This window comes from Equus przewalskii, chromosome 20, assembly GCF_037783145.1.
Source record: "Equus przewalskii isolate Varuska chromosome 20, EquPr2, whole genome shotgun sequence".
Lineage (NCBI taxonomy): Eukaryota > Metazoa > Chordata > Mammalia > Perissodactyla > Equidae > Equus > Equus przewalskii.
In genome coordinates, this window is record NC_091850.1 from 26,763,196 (window position 1) to 26,781,656 (window position 18,461).

The 18,461-nt window shown below is 41.8% G+C and overlaps 1 long non-coding RNA gene across 5 annotated transcripts in view; it reads left to right on the forward strand.

Moving 5' to 3' along the window:
* The window catches only part of LOC139077832 (uncharacterized), a 216,045-nt gene that overhangs the window by 43,606 nt on the left and 153,978 nt on the right, over positions 1-18,461 (forward strand). Inside the window, exon 6 of one of the 5 annotated variants that reach the window (XR_011530367.1) lies at positions 11,028-11,173. The exons of the other annotated variants lie outside the window; for them this stretch is intronic. This is a non-coding gene — a long non-coding RNA (uncharacterized lncRNA). The remainder of the gene's footprint in view (positions 1-11,027; positions 11,174-18,461) is intronic. 5 annotated transcript variants of the gene reach the window in all.

The following is an 18,461-nucleotide window of genomic DNA, read 5'->3' on the forward strand; positions in this document are numbered from 1 at the left end:
ATCGGGATTTGGGTTGGGGTGCTGGAGAAGATGGAGGTGGTGGTAAGAGGTTGGAGAGAGTTCTGCTCTCAGATTGTGGGTGGCAGGTCAGAGAAGCATTTCTGAGAAAGGATGCTCCAAGGGGCAGAGCAGTGAGGCGGACGCAATCTAGCTCTGTGGGCTCTGGGTTGGAAGGCATGTGTTTGAGTCCCAGATGCACCACACATTATCCGTGTCACCTTGACCAAGGGCCTTTGTCTCTCCAGGCCTTAATTTCCACATCTGTAAAGTGGGGCTAATTCTAGGACTGGCCTCATAGGATTACTGTATTGGGCCCATGAGGTCACGCATGAGTAGTGTCCCGCCTGGCACATAATAAAGGCCTAATCAATGACAACTTTAAAAAAGACTACTGGATGAGGAGACATAAGATTGGTCAAGTTCAGGCTTTCCAAAGTACTTGTAGTGATCAAAAGCCAATTGCCTCAGCCCTCTGAAGTGAAATGGCCCATTAAGGTGTCATGATTGCTGCAGCCAGTGATTTTCTTCCTTGGCTGCATGTTGAAATTGCCTGGGAGATTTAAAACATATTGATGCTTGGGCTCCACTGCTAGAGATTCAGATTTAATTGCCTTGGGGGATGGCCTGAGCATCACAACTTTGAAAAATCCTCCAGATGATGCCAATACGTAGCCAAGCTGGAGAATCGCTGCTTTATCCCTTTATCCATCCCTTAATGCTTGCCCCCAATTGCTTCAGGTGTATCGGTTTTGTTTACCCAGTTAGATAGCAAGGTTTTGTGGACTCACCTATGTGTTATCCTTCCTTGTCTGGCAGGGAACTGGAAGTTCAAAGACTTGGATTCTTGATCTGGGTTTTCCTAATTGGCTGTGGGACCCTGGGTTATGATAAGATAGAGCATGTACTATGTCCAGACACTATTCCAAGTACTGCACATGCGTTAGTTCATTTATCCTATCAGCCTGATGAGATAGGATCCATTATTTACCTCCGAGCTGATAATAACACAGAGAACTTAGTAACTTGCCAAGGCAGCAGCCCTGTGCATCTGGGTGTGAACCCAGGAGGCCTGAGCGTCCACCATGAACCCCTCCATCCTCCCAGGCTGATACTAGGCTGCTCCTGATTTTATGCATCCCTAAGTGGAGGAGCTGGACCATCATTGGGTCCCTCCCAGCTCTGATGTTCTGCTGCCCCCACAGCACCTAACAGCGATATCCCGGAGTGGATGGTCTGGCGCTGCTTGGCCACAGAATGATTGTTAAATCAAAGAATCCCGCTCAGACCAGAATGGGTGCAGCAGGACAAGGAGGGAGGGCACCTGGAAGCTGGGAGGATGGCTTTGCTCAAAAAAGTGACCAAGCTAAAGGGATAATGTTACACTAACCACCGTGCATCCCTCTGCACGTTAGCCAAGCTAACGAGTATAGGGATGTGTTAAAGTCAGCAGATACTAGTTTAGCCTAGGATGCTAAAAGATGAATTTCCTTGCATAAAAAAAAATTATCAGGAACTTTGGGGAATAGTACCTAACAGTTGGAGAAAAGATGAAAAAGTCTCTTGAGCGGATGTGGCCCAAGAAGTAAAAAATAATTCTGCATGGCTGGAATTTTCCATGGCTGCTGGATTTTAGGATGGTTAAGTCTGATGTTCAATTTTAAGCTGATGCCTGCTGTTCCATGGGGTAATACCCTTCATTAGCACTAAACTATCCATAAAAGTCTGTTAGACACACAGTCTTTTGTTGGTGAGCTTTGAAGGAATGAAGGAATAGGGATGGTGTCCATCATGGAGAAAAACAATGAGGAAGATGGATGATGGCTGCAGGAAATAATACATACTAGAGAGAAAAAGTTTAGGGGAAGCAAGCAGAGGTGTCAACGGAAACGTAGGTCCCCTAGGAATTCTCAGATATATCAGGTGAACACTACGCTTAAAGAAATTTAATTTAACGTATTAAAGGACAGGAAGATCCTGGGGTCTGAGGGACTGGACACCCAGGAGGCTGACATGTAGGCTATTCAAGGTAAAAGAAGACGCTGAGATAGAAGGAGGTGCAAAACGTAATTTCCCCAGTGAAACAGAGAGTAAGAAAATAGAGACTCCTTAATCTACCTAGATTTTGAAAAAAAGAAGAAAGGTGAGGTGGAGTAACTCCTTCACCTGGGCAGGGGTTAGAAGAGGCAGCTCCACCCCAGCTTTTTCTTGGGTCCTGCACATGTCCTAAAAGGGGTCCTCAATTCTGAGGAAAACTGGGATTACAAGAGTTTCAGAACACTACTGTCTGCTCTACTGCGGGGAGAAAGGCCAACATAAGCGGTCCAGGAGGTGAATGAGCACACGACTTTTAAAAGCTCCTCAGGAGACTAAATGTGTAGCCAGAGTTGGGAACCACTGTCCTGTCCAGAGAGCTATGCCGGAAGCGCACACCCGGGGACGGGAGGATGCTGGCAGAGGCACGGAAAGGGATTTGGTTGAAGCTTAGAGCTCGTGTGTTTCTACATTTCTTAGTTTTAAACTTATTTGTTGGTGGTGACACTGTATGAGGTGAGCATTCGGAAGACAATATTAGGAATTTAGGTGTGAATAAATACCCAGAATAACAAATGTGGCTTTCCTTGCATAAAATCTTGGCAAGAACTTTTCCAGACAGAAAATGTGCTGACATTGGATCTTAGTTGCTGGAAGGTGCCCTCAGATCCCTTGGCATCCAGATGAAGGAGGCCAAACACAGTGGGATTGGCTCAGAGACCTGTGGAGGTCCCAGCTCTTCTCAAATGTCCCTCTGTAAGATCGGGAATTCACAGCTTTAAGAACAAGAAGAGGCTTTAGAAAATTTCAAAAAGAATTAAAAAAAAAAAAACCAGAATTAAAAAAAAAATCAAGACTAAGAAGTGAAGTGCCTGGCTCGGGAAACCTGGCCATTTAGCACAAAGCCAAGACTAGAATGGAGTCTTTGAACAACCGGCCCATTGCTTTTTCTCCTAAACTTGTCTACCCTTCAAACACAAGTGTTAATATGTGGGTGCCCTTAGGAGAAGTAATCTGACTTAAATTTATACTCAATTGTACATGACTAATATAAAAGGGTCCCCCCCCGCCACAGCAGGTTATGATAACTGAGTAAAATGCATCAAACTTAGAAACCTGAACATGGAGAGAGAGAGGAAAGTGTCAAGACTGATGGGAAAGGTCAAAGAAAGGGGGCTAGGCAGGAGCATGAGGGCAGACAGAGCCCATTTTACAGCTTAGGCTAACTCTGGATCTCCAGAGCGGAACATGAGGTGGACCCTCCCAGGACAGTGGAAAAGAGAGAAGAATGACATTATGTTAAACATGCTTATGAGTGGACGCATTTTAAATTAACAAGTGCCAAAAAGCCACCCACCCACATGGAGCTCAGAGGAAGCCCCTAAGGCTGGCCGCCAGTGACTCAATCCTATTAGCAAGAATCACTTGCGTTAAGGCTATTCCTGCTTCATCCAAAAGGTTTTCAGTTACCTTCAGAGTCAACAGGAAATTAATCAGCAAGTAGAAAATTGAAAGAAGATCTGCATCTCACTGTAGAGGCATTAAAATGAAAGCAGATTTGGCGAAATGGCAAGGTGATTTTTTTCTCTCTCTCTCCTACTCTCTTACTTAATAAGTTGAAGATTCCGAAACTAATAGCCTGAGGAACAGAAGCTCCTTGGAGGAGGGGTACACACTGCCCTGGGACCTGCACCCTTCTGCTGAGCACGCCAGCTTGGTCGCCATCCAAAGAGCTCCCCCTTTACTCTCTCAAAAAGCCCCTGGAAGCCCAGCCCCGCTGAGACGCCATCTGTTTAGAACTTCCTGAGCTCATCTCGGGCCGCATCTCTGTCCCGCATTGTTTGACTTGCCTCTCCCCGCTAAGCTCTTGGGGGAAAGAGCTTTTGTTTTTCTTGTTTTGGAATGGTTTTTATTTATTATTGTAAGCCTGGGTGGAGAATGTACTTCCTTGCTTATCTTACAGCTATGTAGAAATATTAAAGAATAATAATAATACTTGGATGCGGTAGAGAACATAAAATTCTGCCTACCCTACAACCTTTGCTCTGCCATCCTGAAAATCGAGGAAAGCAGCTTCTCTGTCTCCCTTATTATGGCAGCTGGAAACCCGGAGACGCTAAAATCTAAGAACGGATATATGGAAGGATGGCAAGAAAACTTTTCTCATTCTCTCCCACCAGCTTCTGAACTATTGATCTTAAAACGTCCCCTTCCTCTGCCTGCCCCAAAGTGGTCGTGAAGAGAATAGATATGGAGACAAACGCATTTCATATGGAGTCTTAGTTAAGACCCTTTGGGTTGCAAATAACAGAAACCAGCTCCAGTTGGTGTAAGCAAGCAGGATGTTTACTGGAGAACCACTGGGGTTTCTCACAGGACCCCCAGGCAGTTCTCAGAGGCCTGCCAGGAAATTTGGCCCATGCTCTTTGCTCTCTCTCTGACTCTCATCTTTGTTTCCTGGACCCTACTAAATATGAGTTCTGTGAAAGCGGGGGTTTTATCTGGTTTGTTTCCCGCAGGCTCGCCCATGCCTAGAACAGTGCCTGGCAGGTAGTATGTGCTCAGTCAGCATTTATTACTCTGTTTCTCTGTCGAGCAGCTTCTTGTGTTCCTGTGTGGGCGCGTCCGAAGGCAGCCAACCCACAATACCCACATTTCCATCTCCGAAATTTAGGTGGGTGTCAAGTGTCCAGCCAGGGGATGGGGTTGCCTAGCAAATATGATTGAGGCAGAGCTGCTGCCTGCATGAAAAGAGAGTCTCTTTGGCGTGAGGCAGACACCATCACACATGTTTACAACAATTGGGCAGGTGGTGGTCGTTGGGGCAGACAGCGTTTGGGAAGTGGTACATGGTAATTCCCAGAAAGAACCATCTTTTGGTGAGTGGCCAACCAGAGGGGACTCCATCTGCTCTCATAACATGAAACTTTCTTGCAACTTTGCTGATATGTTGTCAGCCAGTCTCTCTTTGGACATGTCTAGGGGCAAAGAAAGCACTATTTCTTAAGAGTTGTTCACTCCATTTTTTAACAGATCTAAGTTATGTTATCTGTCTGACCTCAGCCTCTATTGGTCCAGCTCTGCCTTTTGGAACTATAGACAGCAAATTTCTTTTCCATAGGACAACGCTTAAAAAATTATTTGGGGGCCAGCCCCATGGCATGGTGTTTGAGTCTGGCATGTTCCACTTTGGTGGGCTTGGTTTGTGGGTTCGGATCATGGGCATGGACCTATACCAGTCGGTGCCAACCAGGCTGTGGTGGTGACCCACATACAAAATAGAGGAAGATTGGCACAGATGTTAGCTCGGGGCAAATCTTCCTTAAGCAAAAAATGAGGAAAATTGGCAATAGATGTTAGTGCAGGGCGAACCTTCCTTAGCAAAAAAAAAAAAAACTTTAAAGAAAGTGATCATGTCACTTTGAAGTCTTGTCCTTGGAATGACCAATAAATGCTTCTGTGCAGTCATTAGATTGTGTCTAGGGTTGCTTGTCTCTGATTCCTGAAAATGACAGAATCAATAACTCAGCTGTGAATGGAAGCTAGGCCTCTGAGAAAATGGACTGCAAAATCTTGGACCCCACCCAAAAGATAGGCTTCCTGTGAGTGCTCAGGGAGTCCTACAATAATCTGAGGCATCCATACTTGAAATTTAGGATCCAGTTACCCTCCCAACACCAAAGTTTCTTAAACACAATGAGCAGCATTTCCATCATTTCATCCCTGGGTCCTCCCAGTTCTCTGAGATAAATTCACCATGGTCCACCTGCCTGAGCTCATTCAGGTCTGCCAGGTACATAGGCCAGCTCCTCTCTTGGCTGGGTCTTCCATTCTCTCAGGCCAGTAAGCTTCCGTTTTCCCGCCTGACGTGAGAAAAAGGAAAGGGAAGACAGGAAGAGATGGGGAGAAGGGAGGAAAGAAGAGAAGGGGGAGGGAGGAAGAGGAGAATTCAGAGTGTGCTTTTTTGGTTCTGCCCCAATTTATATCACACCACATGCCCTATTTGACCGACTGCTATTTTTTTGTGCATCTTATTTAGCATTTATCTAAAAATAAAACTTTTGGGGGGAACATTTTCTGGAAGTAATCATGAGAAACTGTTAGCAGTGCCACATTTAGGGACAGGAGCTGGGGCAGGCTTGGTGGGGACAGGAGGTTTCAGTTTTCCTTGGGTGTTTTTCTCTACTGATTGAATTCTCCGAACGTGCCAAGGAGACTCATCTAGAAAATGGAATTATGGAAAATGTTACTGGTTTTCTTCCTAATTCCTTTCGTTTTATTAAAAATATTTAAAAGATAAAAATAACCACTTTGTTGTTGTTTTTACAACAGCAACAGATATTATACGTATATGGAGCACTTACTTTGCACCAGGCACCATGCTAATATGCTCTACATATGTTGTCTTCTTTGTTCTCCAACAACCTGGTGGCGGGGGACTTCTTACACACAGTTTAAAGATGAGGAAATGAAGGCACAGAGCAGTTATACCACTTGTCTAGGGTCACACGGCTACTAAAAGTCAGTGCCAGGGTTGACCCCCCATTCTATCTGACTCCATAGCCAAGGTTTGATCCATCATGTGATGATGACTCCTTCCATCATTTATTGGACACTTTTTTTAAAATTTGGGAATCAGAGAGCACCTTGGGCAGCCGCATGATTTCTTGGGACCACTCTTTCCAGTCCCGATGGCCAGTGTCGGATGGAATTGTTGTCAGAAGGTCTTCGTAGGCATCGCAAAGCCTCTGTTTTCCCTGCACTCGGAGAGTCCGCCCCCTAAAGTTGAAAGCCCCTGTCTGAACTGATCCTGTTCCTTCCTGCTTTCCCAAAAGTTGAAGCTGCTACTTTCTGTCTAGTTGCTTTTCTTTCCTTAACTAGTTTGTCCCAACTGATCAAAATCTGGGGCAGAGTAATGATTCTCCTTATCGCTTTTTCAGCCTTCTGAGAGATGAAGCGGTCGTCAGCCACAGGAAGAGTTTATTGCGTCTGTTTTTCTTCACTGACCTTACCCCTGTCTTGCCACATAATAAAATGCTCTGGGTCCTGCATTCAGCTAGTTACTTGGGGTTTTGTTTGTTTATTGTTAACCACAACTGAACTTCAAGTCTGGGAATAGTTTCCAAGTTTCTGGAAATAGTCAGTAAGTGGCTCCCTGTCTTTCTGTTGTTGCTATAGATCCATTTTGAGGAGAAGTTCAACCTCAAAACCTCTTCAGTTCCTCCCTCTCAGTTGCTCTTCCCCTCCCCCATATTCAATTAATGACTGTTCTCTCTTCAAAATATCTCTCACATCCCACTTCCATAACTATTTTTACCACAATAAATAAAACAAGGTCAGGCTTTGGAAACGTCTTAACCTACAGTGTGGCAAGAACTCCTAAACAGGACCAGGCGCCATGTGATTTTCTCACAGTGTCCACCCCACTCTGAGTGGTTAACCTAAACCTGTCACACTCATTCCATTCCCCTACCCAGAGACTTGGGAACAGCTAGGAACGGGCATGTGGCCTGATTCCGTGCAAAAAAGTGTGAGGGGATGTCTACCATAGACCTTCTGGGAAAGATTTCCTTGCTCCTAAAAGAACAGAAGGGTTGACTTCTTTGCCAGCCTTTGCGTCCTCTGATGTGCAGTGTCTACCATTCCTCACGTGTGGCCCACGGAGCCTGACCTTCCTGCACATTTCTTGTTATGCGCAATTTCAGTGTCCATATTTTAAAATACAAAGCATCTCAACAGATTCACCAGCCTCTCTGCCCATAAACTTACCATTTTCCATCTTACTCACGCCAAATTAACCACCCGAAAGCATAAAACGCCTTTTATGACTTCATTCTTCTTCTCAAGTTACCCTCTGTGAAGGGAATTGAGAATTAGAGGCCAGGGTCCAAGATTATGAAAATATGTACAATTCTGTAACTTTCTTCCTTCCCCATGCTTGTTATTTTAAAATATTATTCCATGCTTGGTCATTTTCATTCATTCAACAAACATTTATTGAGCATCTATTGTCAGGTGCTATGCTATACCCTAGAGGTACAAAAAAAAAAAAGAGTAAGAGTCGGTTTCTGCCGTCATGGAACTTACAATCTAGTAGAGGAGTATGACAGGTACTAATGCTGCTCACTCAGTAGATGCCCCCTTTCTTTCTTCTTAACAGAACCCTGATTTTGTTCAGACAAGAATGTGTCTTGCCAATAGGAATGATTTGTACTTTAGAGTGAGCATGTGAATGAAACTTAAGGGGAAGTCTACTGGGGATTTAGGGAAGGATATTCCTCTGGATAAAAGGCATGAGCCAGCCACCTACTTCCTTACCTCTTGGCGTCCTGGGATGTGAGACCATGATGTGTGGAGCAGTGGCAGCCATCTTGAAATTAAGGGAAAGGCCAGTTGACTCAGAGATGCTCACACAGGGCCTTGACATCATTGAACTGCTCATCCAACTTTGAAACTGTATACATCCGGACTTAATTTTCTATAAGGTGATCAAGTGCCTTTCTTGTTTAAGCCATTATTAGTTGAGTTTTCTAACTAAAATAAGGGAGAAAGTCATGCAAAGGAGTATTTGAAATACAGTATAATAAAAGTAATTATTGAGTTATACATAGGAGGGCAGTATACTTAGAGGTATACAAAGATGATAAGTAATACTCTATCCTGACCCTAAGAACCGGGTCTACTCCCCTCCTCATGGTTTCTTTACCTAAAACAATTCTCCATTGACCTAGTTAGGGCTAGCTTAGCTAAAAAGTGTTTTAAACACAAACCAACTATTATTAGCCTTGGGAATAAAAGAGTCAATTCAAGCACAATTTATCAATTTCCTGGGCAGTCTGCAGACTCCCTGGTGGCTTAGAGTAAACTACGTATTACCATTCTAGACCTGTGTAGGTTTTATCAGAAGTCTCACCCTCAAAGGCCAGCCCTGCACTACCAAAATGTCAATTCCAGGCCCTGGATCTGAAGCCACCATCCCGGGATACCTGAAACCCGAAGGCAATACCACATGTCAATTTCCTACAGAAAACATTCCCTTCCTTGAATTGTTTTCTCTTTTAACTTAACTCACCAATTTTCAATCAATTATCTTTCCATTCAAATGCATGTGTTTTATGTAAATTGTCTTTCCTTCGGAGCCCTGGGATGGGCTTGCATTTCATCTCCCTCAAGTTCATCTCGGTCTCAGCATAGCTGATCTGACCCTAAGTGCCTGCAGATTCTGCAGATCCCTGGTGGAAGGAACACACAGGGCGCTGCAGAGTACCTGCCCTGCTCAGCACTGTCACTCTGTGCCGGTGAGCTGGGGATCGAGATACTGCTAAGATCCATTTTACAGGGAAATATAGTGATTGACTGAGGCCGAGTGGGGACAGAGACTAGAAATACTCATCTATTGATTCTGCAGAGGCTTCCCTCTCCTGTACAGGGTACTCTCACCAACCTGGAGTCTTGTGTCTGTGAGGCTTAACTTTACCAATTACAGCCCACAGGGCTGTTACTCAGTGGGGCCCAGCAGTCTCACACTGTACCCTGTGGTCAAGCAAATCAGGCGTACCACAAATGATTTTCAGTCCAGCCTCACATCTTACCAAATTTTCCAGCTGGATAGACAACAAGCCCCATGAGGTTAGGCGACATAGCCCTAGGTTACTGAGTGAGTCAGCTGCTCAGCTATGTTGTAAAATGCGGGCCTGTTCAGGCTTCCAGGACTCCTCTCTAACCAGCAGACCACATGGTCCCTCTTCTGCAATAGGATCGGTCTGTCTGCAAAGAAATGGAATTAAGCTATTTAGCAAGTGGTTTCTGACTCTTGCAGAAACACCAGCAACAATAGCCACTTCTACACAACGTTTTAAGAGAGCTGTTTGTTTTGGCCACACTTCACTCTATTACACATTCCTGCCACTTAATTGTCCTTGCAAAGATAAACAGAGACCTTCTGAAGCAGGGCTGGAAGCTGGAGAACTCAGCCAACCAAATGTTTGTTAAATTGAGGAGGAAAAGGGGGTCAGCTCCATATATTCAGCTGGACTCTGAAACGACACCATTTTCGCTAGAGTCATCCCTCTTTTGAACTTTTTGAACTTTTGTATCCCTCTCCTACTGCCTTCCATTCTGAAAGAAAGTTTAAAAATATGTTCTAATTCTTGGTCTTGTTATTATCAAACTACTTCCTATGACCTTCAAAGGTCTTTGGCGAGTTCAAAGCTCGCCCAAGGCACAGTATGCAAATGTTTTTCCCTGCTCTTTAAACATATCACAACGTTATAATGATGTTGATGAGAATAGTGGACAAACACCTTCTAATGTTTTAGTGGACCTTGATAAAGGACCCTCATGAGCTAAGAGCTGTGCAGAACATGGACCTAAACATGAGTTTCTCCCTTAATAAAGGCAAGAAAAAAAGAAAACACAGCTGTTTATACACATCTTTTCCTCATCGTCTATGTGCAGTTTCTAGCTGGAGAGTGAGGGCAGATACAAGCGAGTTGGGGAGGTCAATTCCTGCTCACGTGAGTTAATGATCTAGCAGGATGGTGAGGTCATGCCAGGGTTACAGCTAGCTAAGACCTTTTACATGGAGGCAGAAGAATCATCCAGTGGCTTTCCTGAGTCTCTGGGAATATTGAAAATTCAGAGTCAATTTACGAAGGTCACATTTAGGGGTTGAGTGAAAGTAAGAATGGGATCCCTTTTGGCCACACCTTGTACTTCTGGAAACATGTTCACGTCGGTTATGTCCTGTGTGTTCTGTCAAGAAACTCACAAACTGTGGAGAAAGTGCTTTATAAAAATGGGCATGTGAGGAATGGAAATGGGAATGAGGACTCCCATCTCCAATCCTCAGCTTCTGATTCTTCCTTTTTTGTTTTTTCCTGCTGAGGAAGACTCGCTCTGAGCTAACATCTGTTGCCAACCCTCCTCTTCCTTTGCTTGAGGAAGATTAGCCCTGAGCTAACATCTGTGCCCATCTTCCTGTATTTTGTATGTAGGTCATGGCCACAGCATGCCTGATGAGTGATCCAGGTCTGCACCTGGGATCCAAACCCACAAACCCGGGCTGCTGAAAGGGAGCGTGCTGAACTTCACCACCACACCACGAGGTTGGCCCTCCTACTGAAAAATGTCAGAAGAGAAAGTAAGGAGACTAGTTATGTTAAAATTATGCTTTATCCTTTGAACTATTAGTAAACATGCACAGAGCACTACGAAGCACATGGTACAGGAGAATAGACATTTTGTGGATCTTATCAGTTAATTGAAGGAAAATAAGTGTCTTAAGATGGAAAGGACCCAAGACATGAACCAATCGCTGTCTTTGCACATGCTCTTCCTTCTCCTGGAGCGCCACTCTTTGCCTGTTTCCCCCTTACTTCCTGTGGAAGCCTCAGCTTAGAAGCCACCTCCTTGAAGAAACTAGCCTTGTTCCTCTCACATTCATCCCCCTCCTGTTGATCTCATAGCCTTTCTCAGTCTCATAATATATACTTCATTGTATTTTGTTTGAAATTACCCTGTCCAGCACTGCCCAACATTGACCCAAGCTGTTTCAGAATACATTGTCTATTTAACATGTTTATTCCTGGAGCCTAGCACACAGTAGGCCTATATCCAATATTTTTTTTAAATGAACTAATAAAATTCTGTCTCTCCACGGAAGGAGGCAACAAGGAAAAGGGTTTAGTGGTGTAGCTGGGAGAAGAGGTGTATTAGTTTCCTATGGCGGCTAGTAGCAAATTACCACAAATTAGGTGGCTTGACAGAAATTTATTCTCTCACAGTTCTGGAGGCTAGAAGTCCGAAATCAGTGTCACTAGGTAGCAATCAAGGTGCTAGCAGGGCTGTGTTTCCTTCAGAAGCTCTAGGCGAGAATCTGTTCCTTGCTTTTCCCAGCTTCCAGGGACTGCTGACATTCCTTGGTTTGTGGCCACATCGCTCAAGTCTTCAAGGCCAGCCTCTCCAAGTTCCTCTCTGCTCTGTCTTTCCATTGCTTTCTCTTCCCTGTGTGTGTCAACTCTGCCTCTGCCTCTCTCTTAAGGACACATGTGATTACCCTGAGCGCCCACCCAGACAATCCAGGATAATCTTCCCATCGAAAGATCCTTAACTTAATCATATCTGCAAAGACTTTGCCAGAGAAAATAACATTCACAGGTCCCACGGATTAGGACATGGATATTTTTTAGAGGGGTGTTTTTCAGTCCACCACGGGAGGCTTAGAAGGCAATTTTTTTTTTCATGGTGATAAAGGAGGTAGCAAGAAGAAGTAATTTGATGAAGAATAATATAACTGATAGAAAGAGCAAACCCTTTGAAAATGAGGAAGTGGATAAAGAGGGAATAAAAGAGAAGTTATTATAAAAAGGAACCAAAATATTTAATTTGGCAGTCTAGGGAGACAGACTCCATAGCCCAGTAGTTAAGAAGTAGTTAAGAGTATAGATGCTGGGACTCAGCTGCCTGGTTAGAGTCTGGCTCCATCATTTACTGGCTGTGAGACCTGGGGTAAGTTACTTAACTTCTCTGTGCCGTCGTGTCCTCATCTATAAAATGGGAATACAATAGTACTCACTTCATAGAGTTGTGGTAAATAATTAAAAGACTGAATGTATTTAGAGCATATAAAAGACTGAATACATTTAGGGACTATATTGGAAGTGTTTGCTATTATTGTTTTAAGGAAGCCAGAAATCTACAAGAAGCAGTATGAAGTTAGAACAAACATAAAAGAGTAATGTGTGGAAGATACACATTGATAAGAAAAGAGAACTTGAAAATCATTGACTAAGAAGAAAGAGTAAAAAAAATAAAACAAAACTGTATAAATGATGTAAGATGAAAGATACTGTTTTTAAAGCGAATTAAAAACATTTGCAACCACAAATTTGAGGGGGAAACAGGGTAACTATCTTGCATATCAGAAGAAAGACCAAGACTATAATTGAGGACATCAGGAAAATTACAGAAAGCAGAAAAGAATGTTCCAAGGCTAACAGCTCTTTTTTCCTTTATATATTTATGTGGTTGGCAGTGTTCTTTTTCAGATCTTCTGTGTCTTTGCTGATTTTTTTTTGTCTAGTTATTCTATTAATTGCGTAGAGAAGATTGATAAAATCTCTAAGTTTGTGGAATTGTCCATTTCTCTCATCAATTATGTCTTTTTACCTTGTGTATTTTGAAACTCTTTTATTAGTCGCATACACGTTTATGATTATTATGCCTTCCTCATGAATTGACCTTTTTATTATAATGAAATATCCCTCTTTATCTCTGATAACACTTTTTCTCTTGGGCATTAGTTTTCTAGGGTTGCCATAAAAAAAGTACCATGAACTTGGTGGTTTCAAAACAACAGAAATTTATTCTCTCAGTGCTGGAGGCTAGAAGTCCATAATCAAGGTATCTGCAGGGCCATTCTCCCTCTGAAGGCTCTGCAAGAATCCTGTCTTGCCTCTTCCAGCTTCTGTTAGTTGCCTGCAATACTTGGTGCTCCTTGGCTTGTAGATATAGCAATCCGATCTCTGCCTCACTTAGTCTACTTCTCCGTGTGTCTCTGTGTCCAAACTTCCCTCTTCTCATAAAGGACATTGATCATTGGATTAGGGTCCACCCTCATCTCAACTTGATTACATGAGCAAAGACCCTATTCCCGAATAAGATCACATTCCCCAGTACCAGGGGTGAGGACATCAACACACCTTTCTGGGAAACACAATTCAACCCTCAACATCTTGAAATCTATTTTGTCTGATATTCATACAGCCACTGCAGCCTTCTTATGCTTTCTATTTGCATAGTATATAATTTTTCATTCATGTACATTGAGGCTATTTGTGTCTTCAGATTTAAAGTGTGTCTCTTGTAGACAGTAGTTTTATAAATTCATTCTGATAATCTCTGCCTATTGATTGAATTATTTAATCTATTAATATTTAATGCAATTATTGATAGGTTTGGATAGGTCTATAATTTTTTTTTTTTTTTACCTGTTTCTTCTGTATTTTTAGCCTATGTTTTTCATTTATTGCCTTTAAAAATTATTCAAATGTTTTTAATTCCATTTAAATTTTCTTACTGACTTTTTAGCTATGTTTCTCTGTGGTTTTTTTCTTAGTGGTTGACTAGTGACTGAAATATATATCCTTAATTTTTTACAGTTAACATGATAACGTGGTAACACTTTGTGTAAAATGTGGAAACCTTGGAAATATATAGAGCCACATCCAGCCCTGCTCTGTCCTTTGTGCTATAGTTGTTGTATGTATTACATATACCTATTTTACAAATCCCAAAGGCAATGCCATACTTTTTGATTTAAACATGTTTATTTTAAAAATTAAGAGGAAAAAAAGAAAAAATAATCTTCTGCATTGCTTCAGCATTTTTGTTTTTTACCATTTCTTATGTTCTTCATTCATTTCTGAAGATCCAAATTTCTATCTAGAATCTTTTCTCTTCAGCCTAAGTAACTTCCCTTAGTATTTCTTTTTTAAATCTAATTTAATTAATTAGGTTTTTTTTTTGAGGAAGGTTAGCCTTTAGCTAACATTTGCTGCCAATCCTCCTCTTTTTGCTGAGGAAGACTGGCCCTGAGCCAACTTCCTCTGCTTTATATGTGGGATGCCTGCCACAACATGACTTGACAAGCAGTGCCATGTCCACACACGGGATCCAAACCAGTAAACCCTGGGCTGCCAAAGCAGAGCATGTGAACTTAACTGCTGCGCCACCAGGTTGGCCCCTGCCACCGTCCCCCTTAGCATTTCTTACAGTGCAGATCTGCTGGAAATGAATTCTTAGTTCTCTTTTGTCTGAAATTGTTTTCATTTTGCCTTGATCTTCGAAGGATATTTTTACTGGATACGATATTCTGGGTTGATAGGTTTTTTTTCTTTCATCACTTTAAAGATGTTGTTCCACTGTCTTCTGGCCTCCATGTTTTCTGATGAGAATTCATTTCTTAATTGGATTCTGTTCCCTATTTCCTGTATGAAATATCTCATTTTTAATTTACCGTTTTCAATGTTTTTTCTTTCTCTTTGGCTCAACAGTCTGACTATGATGTATTTCAATGTGAGAGTCTTCATGTCTATTCTAGTCGGTGTTGACAAAACATCTTGAATCTGTAGATTTTTGTTTTTCAACAAATTTGGGAAACTTCTGGCCATTATTACTTCAAATATTTCTTTCTACCCTATTCTTTCTTTCTTCTTCTGAAATTGACTGTATTTTGAACCATATGATATTATCTGAGAGATCCCTTGTTCATTTTGTCAATCTTTTTTCTCTCTGTTCTTCTACTTAGATCATTTCATTGATTTATTTTCAAGTTCACTTTCTGTCTGTCTTTTTTTTTTTTTTTACATTTTCATTTGGTTACTAAGTTCACCCAATAATTTAGAATTTTCAGCTATTGTATTTTTAGGTTTTAGAATTTCCACTTGGATTTTTTTTTGTTGTTTAAATATCTCTGACATGTTTTCCTGTGTTTTCATTCATCAAGAGCATTTTTGCTTTACTGTGTCAAGGATAGTTAGAATAGCTGCTTTAACATTCTTATCTGTTAGTTTTGACATCTGGTTCATCTCAGGGTCAGATGTAGTTCAGTTTCTGTTCTCTTGAGAATGTACTCCATTTTCTTGATTCTTCATATGTCAAGTTATTTTTGAATGTATCATGTATATTATGAACATAAAGTTATGAAAATTCTGGTTTCTGTTACTTTTCTCTAATGTGTGTTCCTTTGCTATAACAGACAATTTTCTTGGCTAGACTTGGACTGAAAAGTCTTTTTCTTTGAGCAGCAGCTCTGTTCCTGATTCAGATCATTTGCTTTAGCTGAGTTGCTTTACTCTGTTCCATGCATACATGGTTCAGAGGTCAGCCTGAGATGTGCATAGACAACATTTAAGGATTCTTTCTGTGTCTCCTTTCTCTTCCCTTCTAGGATTCCTCCACTCACTTTAGTAACAGTTTCCCAGCTTTGCTTTCCTGATTCTGCTAAACAGAAAGAGTCTGGGTTTTTCCATCAGTGCCCTTACCACTAGGCTGCCAAATGCCAAATGGACTGCATTAATCCCAGAATAAAAGCCACAGAAATGGGGAACTTACATCATAGCACTCCTCTCCTCCAAGCATTTACTCCCCACAAGAGTCTTTCTCTTTCTGTTCACTCTCCAGTGACTTCAGGTAGTTGCTTTTGTATTATATCCAGGTTATATCATTGTTTCTGAAGGGGAAAGTACATCCTCTGGTAGGGACTTACTCCATCATTACCAGAAGCTAGAAATCTATTTGACCCGTGGTGTTGTTTCTAACAGTAAAGAGTTGTAAATGACTTCAATGTCAATCAACAAGAGGTTGATTAAAGAGACTGTCATACATCATCCTCCAGAATACTATGTAGCCATTAAAAAGAACAAGATCAATCTAACTTCTAAAAAGGATAGATTTTCAGGACATACTCTTAGCTTTAAAAGCAAGTTTCAGAACTGTATATATAGCCTGTATAATGGATGGTGTGGTGTGCCTCCCAGGTCCTCCTTCAGGATCAATGTACTCATTTCTCCAGCTGCCAGGAGCACTGGCTACTGAAGGATCACTGCAGAGTCTCTCTAGGAATTGCCCTCAGATAAAGGGAGCCATGTTTTCTAAAATACATTCTCTCCTCAGAGGCAGCTCTCATTCATTGACTGGTTAATGTGAGGGTACAATGACCCAGTCCCCCTGCCTCAACTTGGTCAACTCTGAAGGCCTATCGGAGTTCTTGAGTTCCCACGAGACTGGCTGAGACATCAACTGTATTTGCATTACAGTTCAACTTGTTCTTCTGCCCAACCGTGCTCCCTCACTCCCTTTCCAGTGTTCTAGCAATTCATTGCCCTACTAAATGTCCTGCATGCAAATCTTCATCTCAGAATCTGTTTCCTGGAGAATCTGACTTAAGGCAGTCCAATACCTTTCAGGTAAATAAACAACAACACATAGTTCTATAAATTCATATGTGTTTGTAAAGACAGAGAAAAAGTTCTGGAAGAGTATAGGTGAAATGACAATAAAAGTTGCTTTTAGGGAGGGTCTAGGTGGGAGGAAGGTATTCAAAAGATACTTTAATTAATGTGTGCTGTTTGAGTTTGTTACAACCCAAATATATTTATGTATTTTTGTGGAATTAAAAACAGATACAATTATGAAAACCAAAAGATAACTCTCCATCTATATCTTCATCCCAGATCCTTCAAAACCTGAGCTCCAGGATTAGATACCAAACTGTTTATTGTATACCTCAGTTGGCTATCCCTCAGAATCTTCTTGTTCAAGTGTCTCCAAAACAAACTTGACATCTCCTCCCTCCAGTTCTTTCCCTGCATTTTCTTTCTCGGTGAATGAGAGCATCACCCACTTGCCCAATGGTACAAACAAGGAATGTAGAAGTCATTTTTGACTTTTCTTTCTACCTCGCAGCTCCACATCCAAGCCGTGTTCAAGTACTGTCCATTCCATCTCCTTAATATTTCTCAGACACTTTCAGTTCTTTCCGTCGTTGCCATTCTCTTTTTTCAGGTTATCGTCCACTTTTGCCTGGATTATTGCTTCAAAATCCTGACTTTTCTCCTTGGCCTCAGTCTTGCTTCTCTTTAATCCATTCTCTACATTTTGGCAAGGGCATTCTTTCTAAAACATTAAACTGTTTAAATTTGGTGGGGTAGGAGTTTGTCTGGAATCATTCATCTTCTTCCAGTTGCCACCCAACCCATTGTAGGACCATTTCCATGTTGGGTCTAGAGGCAGCCTGTAGCCTGGGAAGAAGAATGAAATGCTCCACCTTGGCCTGCGAGACACAGAGAGCACTATTTGGGCTAACAGGTCATTTCTAGGAATAGCCTTTCTTCATGATTCCACTAAACCCTGTGGATTATGCTGTGTCCAGGGACTAACTGGAGGGCATTCAATAAGATAGTAGGAATGATGAGAGGAATGGAAGAAAAGATATATGGAGAAAACTTAAAGGGATATATACACACACACATACATATATATATATATACATATATATATATATATGTATATATATATATAGTTTTGGCACCCTGACAATGAGCTAGGTCATATCCTTAAGTGGAGTTGGAAGCCAAGAACTCACTCTGTCTTAAAGTAGAAAAGTGACTATAGAGAAAGAGTGGAGAAGTTAAACTGAACTCTCAGTGTACTGAGCGGGCCAGTTACCCCTGGGGTTTGAGATTCTTAATAAAGCAAATCTTAAAAATGCTGTTAAAAAAGAAGGAAAAAAACCCCCCAAATTTGGTGTTTTGTGAATAGCAGAATTGTAAAATTTTTTTCAAAGTTTTGATTTTCCTTAAAATCATTTTGATATTTTTGATATACAGTTATGTACTGCATAATGGTGTTTCCATGAACGACACATT